Raw genomic sequence first — 14,465 nt, forward strand, 5'->3', positions numbered from 1 at the left:
ATATAATAATATTAAATATCAAGGGATTAAATTCTGCAATCAAAAGGCATAGACTGGCAGAATGGATTAAAAAAGAGTATCCATATATATGCTATCTACATAAGATTCACTTTTGACACAAGGGCAAAAATAGATTGAAAATGAGAGGCTGGAAAAAGATATTTCATGCAAGAGTAGCTATACTAATACCTATCAAATTAGACTTCAAAAGTAGCACAATTAAAAGAGATAAGAAAGACACTATGTATTAGCAAAAGGAAAATTCTACAAATGTCATAACATTCATAAATACTTATGCACCAAAACAGAGTGCTGCAAAATACATGAGGTAAACACTAAGCACATTGAACGGAGAAGTGGACAACTCTTCCATAATTTTTGGAGACTTCAATTCCCCATTGTGATCAATGGATACAAGATCCAGGAGAGGATCAATAAGGAAACTGAGATTTGGAATAATATGATAAATGAACTAGGCTTAATAGATGTGTACAGAACATTACACCCCACAACAGCAGGATACACATTTTCCTCAAGTGCTTATGGATCATTCTCAAGGATAGACTATATACTGGTTGCAAAGAAAGCATCAATAAATTTAAAAAGATTGAAATTATCAAAACAGTTTATCAGATCATAATGGAATGAAATTGGAAATTAGTAATAGACAGAGGGCCAGAAAATATGCAAATATATGGAGGCTAAACAATACACTTGTAAGCAATCAGTGTGTCAAGGAAGAAATTACAAGAAAGATCAGTAAATATCTTGAGGCAGATAAAATGAAAACACAACATATGAAAATGTTTGAGATACAGCAAAGGCAGTGCTGAGAGGGAAATTTATTGCCTTAAATGTCTATAATTAAAAAAAAAAGAAAAAAATTGAGGAATTAACTGTTCATCTGAAAGAACTAAAGAAAGAATAACAAACTAACTCCAAAGCAAACAAAAGGAAAGAAATGACAAAGATTACAGAGAAATAGATGGAGTTGAGAGTATGAAAACAATAGAGAAAATCAACCAAACTAGAAGTTGGTTCTTTGAGAAAAATAAAAAATCAATGAATCCTTAGCTAGGCTGAGAAAAAAAAGAGAAAATATGCAAATTATAAAATTAATGGAAGAGGGGATATAACCATTGACAACACAGAAATAAAAGAGGTAATGAGAGGATACTATGTGCAGCTATGTGCTAATAAACTAGATGAAATAGACAACTTCCTAGAAAGGCATGACCAACCAGCATTGAGGAGGTTGAGGAGAAGTAAATGACCTCAACAAACCAATCACAAGTAAAGAGACTCAATCAGTCATAAAGAAGCTCCCCTCAAAAGAAGAGTCCAGTACCTAGTGGCTTCAGAATTCTACCAAGCATTTAAGAAAGAACTAGTACCGATTCTGCTCAAATTCTTCAAAAAAACTGGAGAGTATAGAAAGCTACCTAACTCATTCTATGAAGTCAAAATCATCCTAATACCAAAGCCAGACAAGGATATTACAAGAAAAGAAAATTACAGACCAATTCCTTTAATGAATATAGTTGCAAAAATCTGCCACAAAATACTTGCAAAAAGAATTATACACCATGACCATGCGGGATTTATTCCAGGTATGCAAGCTGGTTCAACACAAGAAAATCAATTAGTATTAAACATATCAAAAAGTCAAAGCAGAAAAACCACAGAATCATCTTGATGGATACAGAAAGGCATTTGACAAAATTCGACATCTCTCAACAAGATAAAGGGAATATATGAAAAACCCACAGCTAACATCATCCTCAATGGGAATGACTGAAAGCTTTCCCTTTAAGATACGGAACAAGGTAAGGAAGCCCACTGTCACCACGGTTATTTAACACTGTGCTGGAATTTCTGGCCAGAGCAGTTAGAAAAGTAAAAGAAATTAAAAGTATCCAAATAGGAAAGTAAGAAGTAAATTTTTAACTTTTTGCAGATGACATGATACTATACTTAAAAAGAAAGAAAACAACCCAGAAATAGCTACAGCAAAGCAACTAGAGCTAATAAATGAGTACAGTGAAGTGGCAGAGTACAAGAACAACACTCAAAAAACAGTAGTGTCTGTATACACTAGTAATGAGCAATGTGAGGAGGAAATCAAGAAAACATTCCATTTACAATAGCAATGAAAAGAATAAAATATTTAGGAATAAATTTAACCAAGGATACAAAAGACCCATAAACAGAAAACTATGAGAAATTGCTAAAAGAAATCATGGAAAACCTAAATAAATGGGAATGCATATCGTGTTCATGGATTAGAAATTTAAATATGGTCAAGAGGTCAATTCTACCAAAATGGATTTATAGATTCAATGTAATACCAATTAAAATCCCGACAACTTACCTTGCAGAAATAGAAAAGCCAATAACTAAATCTATTTGGAAGGGTTGAATGGCCTGAATGGCTAAAAATATTTTGAGAAAGAAAAATGGAGTTGGAGGTCTCACACTACCAGACTTCAAGGCATATCACAAAGTTGCAGTAGTCAAAACAACATGGTACTGGCATAACAATAGATATATTACCTATGGGATTGAATTGAGTACTCAGAAATAGGCACCTTCATCTATGGACAATTGATCTTTGACAAGGCTATGAAGCCTACCCACCTGGAACATAACAGCCTCTTCAATAAATGGTGTTTGAAGAACTGGATATCCATAGGCAAAAGAATGAAAAAGGATCCATGTCTCATACCCTATACAAAAATTAACTCAAAGTGGATTAAAAGCCTAAGCATTAGAGTCGAGACCATAAAACTGTTAGAAGAAAACATCTTATAAATCTTGTGATAGGAAATGGTTTCCTAGATGTTACACCCAGAGCACAAGCAATGAGCAAAAAAATAGATAAATGAGATCTCTCAAAATTAAACACTTGCACATTGAAAAATTTTGTCAGGAAAGTACAAAGGTAGCCTATGCAATGGGAAACAGTGTTTGGAAACCACTTATCAGATAAGTGTTGTGATTTCAGGTCCATGTGTCAGCTTGGCCAGTAGGTGGTTCCCAGTTGTGTGGTCAAGCAAGTGCTGGCTTATCTATTGTGAGAACATTTCATGGACTTAAATCATGGACACATTGGTTGCATCCCTGGCTTATTACAACTTCAGTCAGCTACGGGGAATGTCATCTGTAATGAGTGACACTTAAACTAATCACCCAAAGACTTTTAATGAGAATTCAAAAGAGACAATTTCTCTTTCCACTTAAGCCAGCTAGCCTCTTCTCAGAACTCATTGAGAATCTTTATTTGAACCTATCAGCTTGTGGTCTGCCCTACAGATTTCAGACTTACATCCCCACAATCACATGAGGCACTTTTATTAATCTTGTATTTACAAATATACCCTGTCAGTTCTTGTTTCTCTAGAGAACTCTGACTAATACAGCTTAGTACTAGGAGTGGTTCTTAAGAAACAGAATCTCAAAAATAGGTTTTTACAATTGGTTTTCTGCTCTGACTAGACTCAGAGGCACTAATGACTCTGTTTCCAATAATCAAGATGACACTGACAGTGAATGGAGTGAGTTGGCAAAAAAGATACTCAAAACACCACCATTGATTTTTCGGGGCCAAGATGGCAGCTTAGCAATGTGAGCGTTTTAGCTCATCCTTCAGAAGAACTACTAAATAACCAGAAACAATACAGATGAGCTCCCAGAGCCACTATAGTGACTGCACACCCAGCGTACCTCAGTCTGGACCAGCTGGACTGGCTGCGAGTCTCCAGAACAGTGAGTTCCCCAAGTCGTGGTGGCCAGCGCCCAGCGCCGCTCCCCCACAGGCAGCTTCCCAGAGGGAAAGGAAAGACACTCTAACAGGAGCAGGGACTGAGTCCAACCAAACACCAATTGTGACATTAATAAACAAATTCTGACTACTAAAAATAGGCCCCCAGCTCAGGCGAAACTGGTCAAGGCGGAGGTCGCCTATTGGGCTAACCAAAAAAGAGGAAAGGGGACGAAAAGGAGGCTTTTGTGGCTGTTTCTATGGAGGCTTGGCTGCCTCTGGATTCAGCGGTGGGATTGTGCAGGCTGTGGCTGCCCTGGGTTTACGCAGAGGCAGGCTGCTTTCAGGGCTGTCTCCCACCTGATCCTTCCTCAGGTGAGGGGTGAAGTGCAACTCGGGTGGAGTCCCTCTCTCGAGGAGTTCTGACCCCAGGGCTTGGTGGTTTGAAACCATTAAAACCAGCCTACTACCTCTCCTCTGTCTCCACCATGACCCCAGCAGGGAGAGTCTTCCAAAATTAAAGGAGCCACAACAGCTTTTGCTGGTGGGACCCACAGACATACAAGCACCACATATTGGGCAGGATAAGAAAAACAGCCCAGAGACTTCACAGGAAAGTCTTTCAACCTGCTGGGTCTCACCCTCAGGGAAAACTGATGCAGGTGACTCCTTCCCCCAGAAGGAGGCCAGTTTATTCTGGGAAAACCCGGCTGGAGTCTGTAATACCTATGTAGACCCTGCTAAGGGTGGGGAGGGAAAAGGCACCTTACAAGCAGGACAAGAAACAAGAAAACAAGAACTGAAAAATTACCCTATGTTAAACAAAACTTAAGCTAGAGGCCCAGAAAAAGATGAACTGAAGGTCAAAGAACAGATAGACAACAAACTCATCTAGCAAGAAAACCCTAGGTAAGACAAGTGAAAGCAATCTCCAGAATGAAATAATTAAGGTAATTAAATGTCCAGATGCCAGCAAAAAATACCAAATCACACCAGGAAAATCGAAGATATGGCCCAGTTAAAGGAACAAACCAATAGTTCAAATGAGATACAGGAGCTGAAACAACTAATTCTGAATATATGATCAGAAATGGAAAACCTCATCAAAAACCAAATCAATGAATTGAGGGAGGACATGAAGAAGGCAAGGAATGAACAAAAAGAAGAAATGGAAAGTCTGAAAAAACAAATCACAGAACTTAAGGGAATGAAAAATACAGTAGAAGAGATGAAAAAAATAATGGAAACCTACAATGGTAGATTTCAAGAGACAAAGGTTAGAATTAGTGAACTGGAGGAAGGAACATCTGAAATCCAAAAAGAAACAGAAACTATAGGGAAAAGAATGGAAAAATATGAGCAGGGCCTCAGGGAATTGAATGATAATATGAAGCACACAAATATACATGTGGTGGGTGTCCCTGGAAGGGAAAAGGAGGAGAAAAACTAATGGAAGAAATTATCACTGAAAATTTCCCAACTCTTATGAAAGACCTAAAATGCACCCCAAAGAGAATAGATCCAAATAGAAGTTCTGCGCATGCGTAGAGCTGTGGCAGCAGGTTGGCATCATGCCTTCATGGATTGGGGGCTGATGTGACCTGGCTGCACAAGCCAGTACTTTGTTAGAGCTTGGAAGTGTGGCTGAGGGCCACCCACATGTACAGTTCTAGGACTGCTGTAAACTGAAGTTCCCAGAGCTGAATTATGTTATTGGGGGCCCATGCACATGTGTGGGTATATGAGTGTCATAAACTGTTGTGCAGACTTGGGGAAAGGGGTGTGGGGAGAGGCTGCAGACACAATGGGCAAGGGTGCAGATACAGCCTGGGTATGGAGGTTGGTGTCTGCAGCCTTTATGCACTGGTAACAGCCTGAAGGGAACAGGGAGGGGGAGGTAGTGCTTGGGAGGGATTCAGGAGAGATGGGTTGAGTTGTGCTTGGGGTGGGGGTGAAGGGCAGTAATGTGCACCGGGGACTGATGGGGTGGGGGCACCCAGAGTGCAGGTTATGGGAGCAGGTTGGAGTTTGAGTATGTGGGATATGGGGTAAGTCACTGATTATGGGGCTATGCTGGTGAGGGTAGTGTGCCCAAGAAACATGGTCAGGCTTACTTCCTAATCCCTGGCTCCTGTCTGTGCACTCCCGTGGGCTCCATGCTACCGTGCCATGCTCCAGCCTTCTGCCTCTCAGTTCCTTGGCCTCTGCAACTAAGGCTGCCCTATGTGGTTCAGCAAGCTCTCCCAGGTCAGCTGCACTCCCGAATCATTGCCTTAGTTACTCTCCTGTCCCTTCTCTAACTTTTCCATGGAGCAGGGCTAATCTTGAGTCACTCTATTTGGCCGTTTTCCTGGAAGTCCAATTTTTAATAGAATACGAACATGTGTTTGTGTGTGAATAATTTCAGCAGTCAACTGAAACTCATAAAAGTGGTGCCAGTATGTGGAATATGTACATATCATTGGATATGCTGGAAATGTAGTGTGCACATTTATATGTCTATCTCATATTCTTCTGAATTTTAAATACCGATATGAATTTCCTCATTGACATTTCAAAATCACAGCAATACATCCACAATCTGAACTCTAATACTTCCTTCTCTGAAAAAGAATAGGGATAAATGAAGGAGTGGAGGAAAGAATAAATCTACTCCATCAAAAATTGGGAGCTGAGGCTACTGTACCTAAGTGTGGATGCACCATATGTCTGCTGACCACTTCATTTTTGTTTTGAGAAGCTGGTGGACCTGAAAGGCAGTGCCAAAGGATTACTTGTCAGTCAGTTTCTCAAATTATACATTAAGTGATAGGAATAAGGGGTTAAATGATGAACAAATCAAGCAGAACCCTTAACCCCATAAAGCTTTATTTACTGGGAGGGACAGATAATTAAAAAAACATTTCTGTAGACAATCTGCTCTGCTTCTCTGAGATTTCTCCCCACCCCCATAGCAAATTCCTTACTGAAGACAAGCAGAGCCTTAGTTTCCAGGCCAATTTTGTGGGTCATTCTTCACAATGAACAGAGTCAGATGAAGAAAGAAATAAAAACGGAAAATAGGTGAAACAATACTTCCTCTCTGTGGATTTCAACATTTCTTAAAATGAAACTTCCCTGAGGCCCCCCAAGGACCTCACCTTGTTTTGTGACACCCTTAGGCACATACAGCTCCAATTTTAATTAATACTAAGTTAATTTTTCCACATTTTTCTCCTTACAAAATTATTACATTAGATGAGTGTCCCCTTTCCAGGCATTCAGGAATGGTGTGACATAGACCTACATCATTCAGGAAGACCTTCCTATTTGGCCAAGTGCCCACCACATTCTTGGTCCACCACATATTTGGGTTTAGAAGATGACAGTACTTTTTACAGGTTGGCACTCATCCTGCATGCTTCTAACTCTTCTTCCATGAAATTATATTTAACATACATACACTCTTAAATTTATTAGCAGTTCAAATATGTACTTCCTAACTGATAGCTTCCCAGCTTCAATAAATTAAAATCTCCTTCCCATTTCTATAAACATTCAAAATTTTCAGATAGTCACTGGTTACCTGTGGATAAACCAGATGCATCATAAAATGACTGCTAAGGATGCCACATAAAACATGGGATACAGATATGTCCTCTTTGAAGAGGGGACATTTGAACTCATTCATGAATAAAGTAAGGAGTTGGCATGCAAAACTCAGGGAAGAGCATGTCAAAAAATGCACAGGACCTGGGAGAAGATGGGGTTGGATGTTCAAGGACAAATGAAACAGTGTATAAAACCAGACAATGGCCTGATCATGGGGAAAAATTGAAGTCTGTATGAAAGTTTGCAGTCTACATACAGTGAGGATCCATGCAACACAAGTCAGAATTAATTTTATTTCAGCACATACATTCCAGGTCATTGTACGTGCATTAGCATTGTGAGGAAGTGGAAAGTGTGGAAACCATTATCATTTCTGTTCCAGCTGGGAAACTAACTCTTCTCATCTAATATCAAAAAATTTAAAAAAGAAAAAATTTCAAACATTCCCCAGGATGAGTGATACAATTGGGGCCCAACAATGTTTCATAAATGATGAAAAAGGATATTGTGGTAAATAGAATTCTAAGAGGGTCCTCAAGGATCCTGACCCCAGGTACACACACAACTTCCCCTGGTGTTCAAATGGTAACTTAGGCTCTGCTGTGAAGGGACTTTGCATCTGTAATGAAATCCCTTGACTCCAAGAAGGGAGATTATGCCTGTGGCCCTGACCTTTCAACAGGAGCCTTTTAAATCTTGCCTTATTGCTCAGAAACAAAGCTCAGAAAGACTCAGAAAATTAGAATTTCACATGGCAGAAAATATCCGATGTTGGTTATGTAGGTAGAGGGGGCCAGTTGGCTAGGAATGAGGGTGGCCTCTAGGAGATGAGAGCTGACAGCCACAAGGACATAGGATCTCAATCCTACCACCCAGGGAAATGATTCTGCCAAACCCCATCAGCTTGTTGGAGAACTTGACCCTGGAAAGAATGTAGCCTGACTGACTCCTTCATTTTATCCTTCTTAGACCCTGAGCACAGAACCCTCCACTGTGTTTCTGGCCAGACTGCTGACCTTCAGCACTGAGAGCTAATAAACTGCTAATTAGGAAATAAATGACCAAAAAAATTATAAAGATGTACATGAGCCACATGTTAAGGAAGATTCATAAATCTCAAGAGAAGAAACGATCATCCCATTAAGAACCTGCCCAAGATTCTGATGGCACTTCTACCTCCTAAGCCATGTGGTGTCTTCTGTATTTCACCTACAGATATTTTCCTAATGTCCACATCACACAATCTTGACAGAATATTGTGCTATAAAAATTCAAGTTGGAGGAGGCAGTGCAATGGTGGCTCAGTGGCAGAATTCACACCTGCCATGCCAGAGACCCGGGTTCGATTCCTGTAGCCTGCCCATGCCAAAAAAAAGATTCAATTAGGAGTAGAATTAACTTTGAAGATGGTCATGGTCTTTGTTTTCATGGTCATATTTTTGATGAAGGAGTAAATTCTGAGCATGTCTTTCTGTAATACAGTGGAGAGAGCTGAGGACATCTCAGGCAGATGTGAATCATGTTCTGCCTGCATATTTGCTTACGGGTCCAGAATCTTCCACATATCCAAATATGTATGTCTGCTTCAACATGGGGCAAAAAGGAACTGTCTGGATTGTTTTATGAGGGAGAAAATATGCATTTTATTCTTCCATTCTTTCAGTTTTAGAATTCTAATCATTGGCTTTAATATTGAATATTCATATTGTGCAAATTTCATAGATTTCCAAATTAGAGATCAAATTCATACTATCCATTAATATATTTTCATTCACAGTTTAAATGCTCCCTATGATCTCTCTTAATTAGGTTTCTAAAGCTATTATATGTGGGAAGGTACTCTCATCCCCATTGTATCACTAACGTTAAAAAGTGGGTGATCACTTAATATTTTGAATAAATATGTCAATGCGTTGTATTAGTAAATTTGTAGTTTAGAGGAAAACACTTATTTTAAGCAGTGGAGTTTTGTATTTTAAAGAGATTTGAGAAATGGGAGGAATAATCTATCTTGCACAAAATCACATCCATCATTAGTCTGATTTGGGGTCCCCCAATATTGAACCTTATTAAAACATTCATTGAACTCTAAGTTAAACATTTGCAAAATAGAGCTGGCCTAAATCGATGAAAAGAAATATCAGGTTCAATTATGTATATCATGAAACAATTTGATGTTCAGGCATATTGTTGAACCATATTTATTCTTTATCGTGAATAATCAGATTGTTGAAAAACTTGTAGAATATTTTATTGATGAATAGAACAAAATTTTACTGTGTTCATTTAAAATGGGAGAAATACTTTAGCAGTGACATGACATTTTCTGTAATGGACACCCCGTTTTCTAGTATGAAAATTCATTGAGAAGAAATGCAACATGATTTCCTGGATTAACTTCTAGAACAAAGAAAGGACATTAATGAAAAATTGGTTAAATATGAATGAGTCTGAAGTTAGTTACTATTAATGTAAAATGTATATTTCTTAACTTGATAAATAAATATTTTTTAGTTTGATAAATATGTTTGATAAATGTATCTTATTTATGCAAAATCTTAACTTTAGGGAAGGTAGGTGAAGCCTATGCAGATTTCTGTACTATTGCTGGCATTTTCCAATACATTTACAATTCTTCGAATTGAAATGTCTAATTGAAAAACTATCTGGAAAGATGCATTCAAAAGATGAGGAACACTGGATGGATCCAATGAGGTCTGCCCATGATGACCTCATGATGATCTGCCACAGGATTATTTTAATCCTGTGGCAGATCTGGATCCCATCTCCAGTGGTACCACCTGTCTTACTCTAAACATTCAGTTTCTCACTTTACTAGGCAAAGCTGGACATTACTTGCAAAATGTACTTCTTTAATACTTGAATTGTCTTCAGCTCGACAGAGCCCTTGTTCCAAGCATATTTCCTTCAGAAGAGCATTCTACAAATCAGGCAAATGTATCATTTGGTAAACACGGAGATTTTCCCAGAGGTTCATAGGAATGTATAAATTTAAGATAATCATCTTATGTTCTGCTTAAACTATTTCCTAAAATACATGTATCAAATAGCAGTCAAGTCCTGCTGGCTTTCCTTTTTTTTTTTCCCCTCATGAACAGGCACCAGGAATCAAACGCAGGTCTCCAGCATGGCAGGCAAAAATTCTGCCATTAAGCCACCATCACACCACCCTGGCTTTCTTTTTGCACCACCAATTTCATAAACACCATCTTCTGATTTAGTATAATAAAGTCATTTCTCTCACCCAACACTTACCATGGTCATTTGCTTGAATGCCAAAACTTCTACAGCACGAAATAAAAGGACTTTTCACTTTCATGACATTGCCAAGGAAGTTCATGACTCTGGAGACTGGACTACAACCCTATAATTTCCAATGTTTTTAATTCAACTAGGCTGTAGGAAGACCCTACCTTTAACAATTGGTTCATCTCCAGATTCAGCACAAGGTGGGCTATGCACGGAAGGAAAGTCTGAAAACAGCAACAATCTGCAAGTCTGAGAGAGGTATATTTTGTTCGTTTTGGTTTTTGGTTGTTAGCTTCTGGTGTGTAGATCTGGACAAGAAACCTCTGTTGTAATACCAGCTAACTGTGGCCAAATGTACATAGAAACCAGTGTTTAAACATACAAAAAGAATTCAGTATTTGTCAAAATATTTGCTGAAAATCTCTAAACTAATAGATGATTAAAGTTTCAGACAATTAAAAAAATATATTAACATTGGAACTTGGGGAATGGAGAGAATCTTGCTCCAAGAGATAACATGGTAAAATGTTCAAATGTCCAGATTTCAACAAAGAAATCACAAGACATACAACAAAAGTGGGAAAGACGGCCCATTCAATGGACCAAATAAAGTGACATAACAAAAGTATGAGGAAGCACTGTCTTTGGAATTACAACTCAAAGATCTTAATTCAACCACACCAATTATGTTGTATAGTAGTGGGGTAAGATATTTTAATTCACTAAAGGAAAATAGCTGCAAACTAGAATTCTATATGCAGCAAGGTTGTCCCTCAAAAATGAGAAAATCAAGGCATTCTCAGATAGATAAAAGCTGTGGTGGTTCCCTATCCCCGGATCTGCTTTACAAGAAAAGCAGAAGAGAGTCATGCAGGATGGAAGGTAAAGGCAGTAGACAGGAACCTCTAAGTCACATGAAAAAATAAATATCCACAGTAAAGGTGGTTACATGAATAAAAATAAATGCCAGTATTATGGAATAATTGGATTGTAACAATAGCTTGAAATTTTCTTACATGATTTCAAGCACAAAAGCACAAATATATTTATAATTCTATATTGGTGTCATTTGACATAGGAAGATGTGATATTTGACATGTACAACATAAAAGGGAACTTTGGAGGGGCATCAAAGCAAATTTGTATAGACTTTTGAAGTCACATTCATCTAAATTGATCATTAGGAATTTGTGATGTTAAATTTAAGAACCATGGACCACAAAACAAATATTTTTTAAGGTATGTACACACAAGGGAATGAGAAGGATTCAAAACAGTTTACTACAAAAGATAATATATAAATGAGAGTAAGCAGTAATGGTAAAAATGAGAAATAGAAAAGGTATGAAAAATAAAAACAAAAAGCAAAATAGCATGAAAACCCCAACTCATCAGCAGTTACTTTAAATGTAAATGAACAAATTCTTCAATCAAATGGCAGATGTTGGCAGTATATATGAAAAAGCATGATCTAACTATAGGACATTAAAAAGAAAATCAGCTTAAATTCAAAAATAAGAATAGGCTAAAACAAAATTCTAAAAAAAAATACATTATCTGCAAACAGGCTTCAAAGGAGATACAGGCAGCTATAGCATCAGACTACCATAAAAGACAAAAAAGTGAAATGAGATGAGCAAGATGGTGGCTTAGGAAGCTACCAATCTACAACCCACACATACACAAACCTGATAAGACAAGCAGACACAGTTAGACCCAACGTTCACAGAATTCTGGAGATGAGGGAAAGACATACAACTAAAATGTGAGTGTTGAATAAAGGAAAAGGTCAATTTAAAATAATTGGAAAAGATGCTAGACACTTTTACTTGCCCTGGCCTTACCCCTGGTCAGACATGTCTCTGTGATGGGGATCCATGTTCCCAATTCAGGTCCCCTGTATGTGGATATGGAGAGAACCTAACTGACAAGTTTCATTTATTACTAGGTCTTTTCCAACCCATCAGGTGTATCCATGAAAAGATTTCATCTAACCTGACTCTCATGCAGGACAGAGAAGTAGTGCAAAGAAATGGCACAGAGCTAGAAAACTGCTGCCACCCAGGACAAAGTATTGCAGTTGAGACGTACAATGGAGCAGCTAGGGCCCAGGAAGAAGATTCACTGGACACCTAGACTTTTTCTTTTAGGGTAAGGGAAAGAATTAAAAAAACCAAGGGCATCTGTGCATACTTGGGAATTGAAAGAAGCTGCTAAAGGCCTGTGCAGAATACAGCTACCCAAAGATTTAGGGAACCCTAAGTCTTTACCCCAAAGGATAGCATAGGATAGGTATTATCTAGGCTGGGTCCAGAGCAAATGGAGAGATTTTGCCTTAGGACAGACCAAGCCTGTAAGGGACTTGATGAGATTTTATACTGTCTCTAATTTTGTACTTTATTGTATTGTTACTGAAACGTTTAAGGATTTCTGATATTTTTATGAAATTAATGTATTTTGTATATGGGAAAAACATGCCTTTTTTAGGGGCCAGAGGATGGAATGTGCTGGTTTGAAAGGAAGTATGCCCGCTAAGAAAAGTCATGTTTTTATATAAATCCCATTTCATAAAGGTAAAATAATCCCTATTCAATACTGTATATTTGAAACTGTAATGAGATCATCTCCCTGGTTGATGTGATTTAGTCAAGAATAGTTGTTAATCCAAAAGAAAAAAAAAAGAATGGTTGTTAAACTGGATTAGGGGATGACATGTCTCCACCCATTTGAGTAGGTCTTGATTGGTCTATTGGAGTCCTATAAAAGAGAAAATATTTTGGAGAATGAGAGATTCAGAGAGAGCAGAACGATGTAGCCATGAGATGCAGAGAGTCCATGAGCCCTCAACCTTTGGAGATGAAGTGGGAAAACGCCTCCAGGGTAGCTTCATAAAACCAGAAGCCAGGAAAGAAGGCTGGCAGATGATGCCATGTTTGCCATGTGCCCTTCCAGCCAAGAGAGAAGCCCTGACTGTGTTCACCATGTGCCTTCTCACTTGGGAGAGAAACCCTGAACTTCATTGGCCTTCTTGAACCAAGGTATCTTTCCCTGGAGATCTTTGATTGGACATTTCTATAGACTTGTTTTAATTAGGACATTTTCTCGGCCTTAGAACTGTAAACTTGCAACTCATTAAATTCCCCTTTTTAAAAGCCATTCCATTTCTGGTATATTGCATTCCAGCAGCTAGCAAACTAGAACAGAGAGTGACACTTGTGGGCCCTACCCACTCTGAGCTTCAGCAAGACACCCTGGAGAGACAGACAGCAGAATTGGAGACAGGACAGAGGGACCAGAAATGGTTTTCTTAATGACCTACAAGGTCAAACAAAACCTGCATAGGAGGAAATTAAATCTGTAAGCAGAAATATTACCAGATTAGAAATTCAAATGTTTCTCAAGGGATTTGTTCAGAAGAAGTGAGAAACAGCAGCTGGCTGGCAATCTGCATTTGGGTCTTTCACCCAAAGAACTTTCACATACCATTCAAAGCATACTAAGAGAGCTGTCTTTTTCAGTAATGCCAATGAATTCAAAAGACAATATGCTATCTTCAGAGTTGGAAGAAAATATCTACATGTCTAGAATTCTAAATGTAAAACTATCCCTCAAGAATGAAGGCTATCTCAGGAGATTTCTTGACTATCAATGAAAGCATCATTACTACCAACAACTTCCCAGGGAAATTCCAAAGGATCTATAGGCTGATAGAAAATCTCCATTATGGCATGTTGGGGAAAAAAGATAAATGGAAAATGATAAATGTGTGTAATAATAATAATGCACATTAATTACATAAACAGTAGCACTGATATTTAGTGGAAGATAAAACAAAAGTAATGTA

This window comes from Tamandua tetradactyla, chromosome 17 (genome assembly GCF_023851605.1).
Source record: "Tamandua tetradactyla isolate mTamTet1 chromosome 17, mTamTet1.pri, whole genome shotgun sequence".
Classification (NCBI taxonomy): domain Eukaryota; kingdom Metazoa; phylum Chordata; class Mammalia; order Pilosa; family Myrmecophagidae; genus Tamandua; species Tamandua tetradactyla.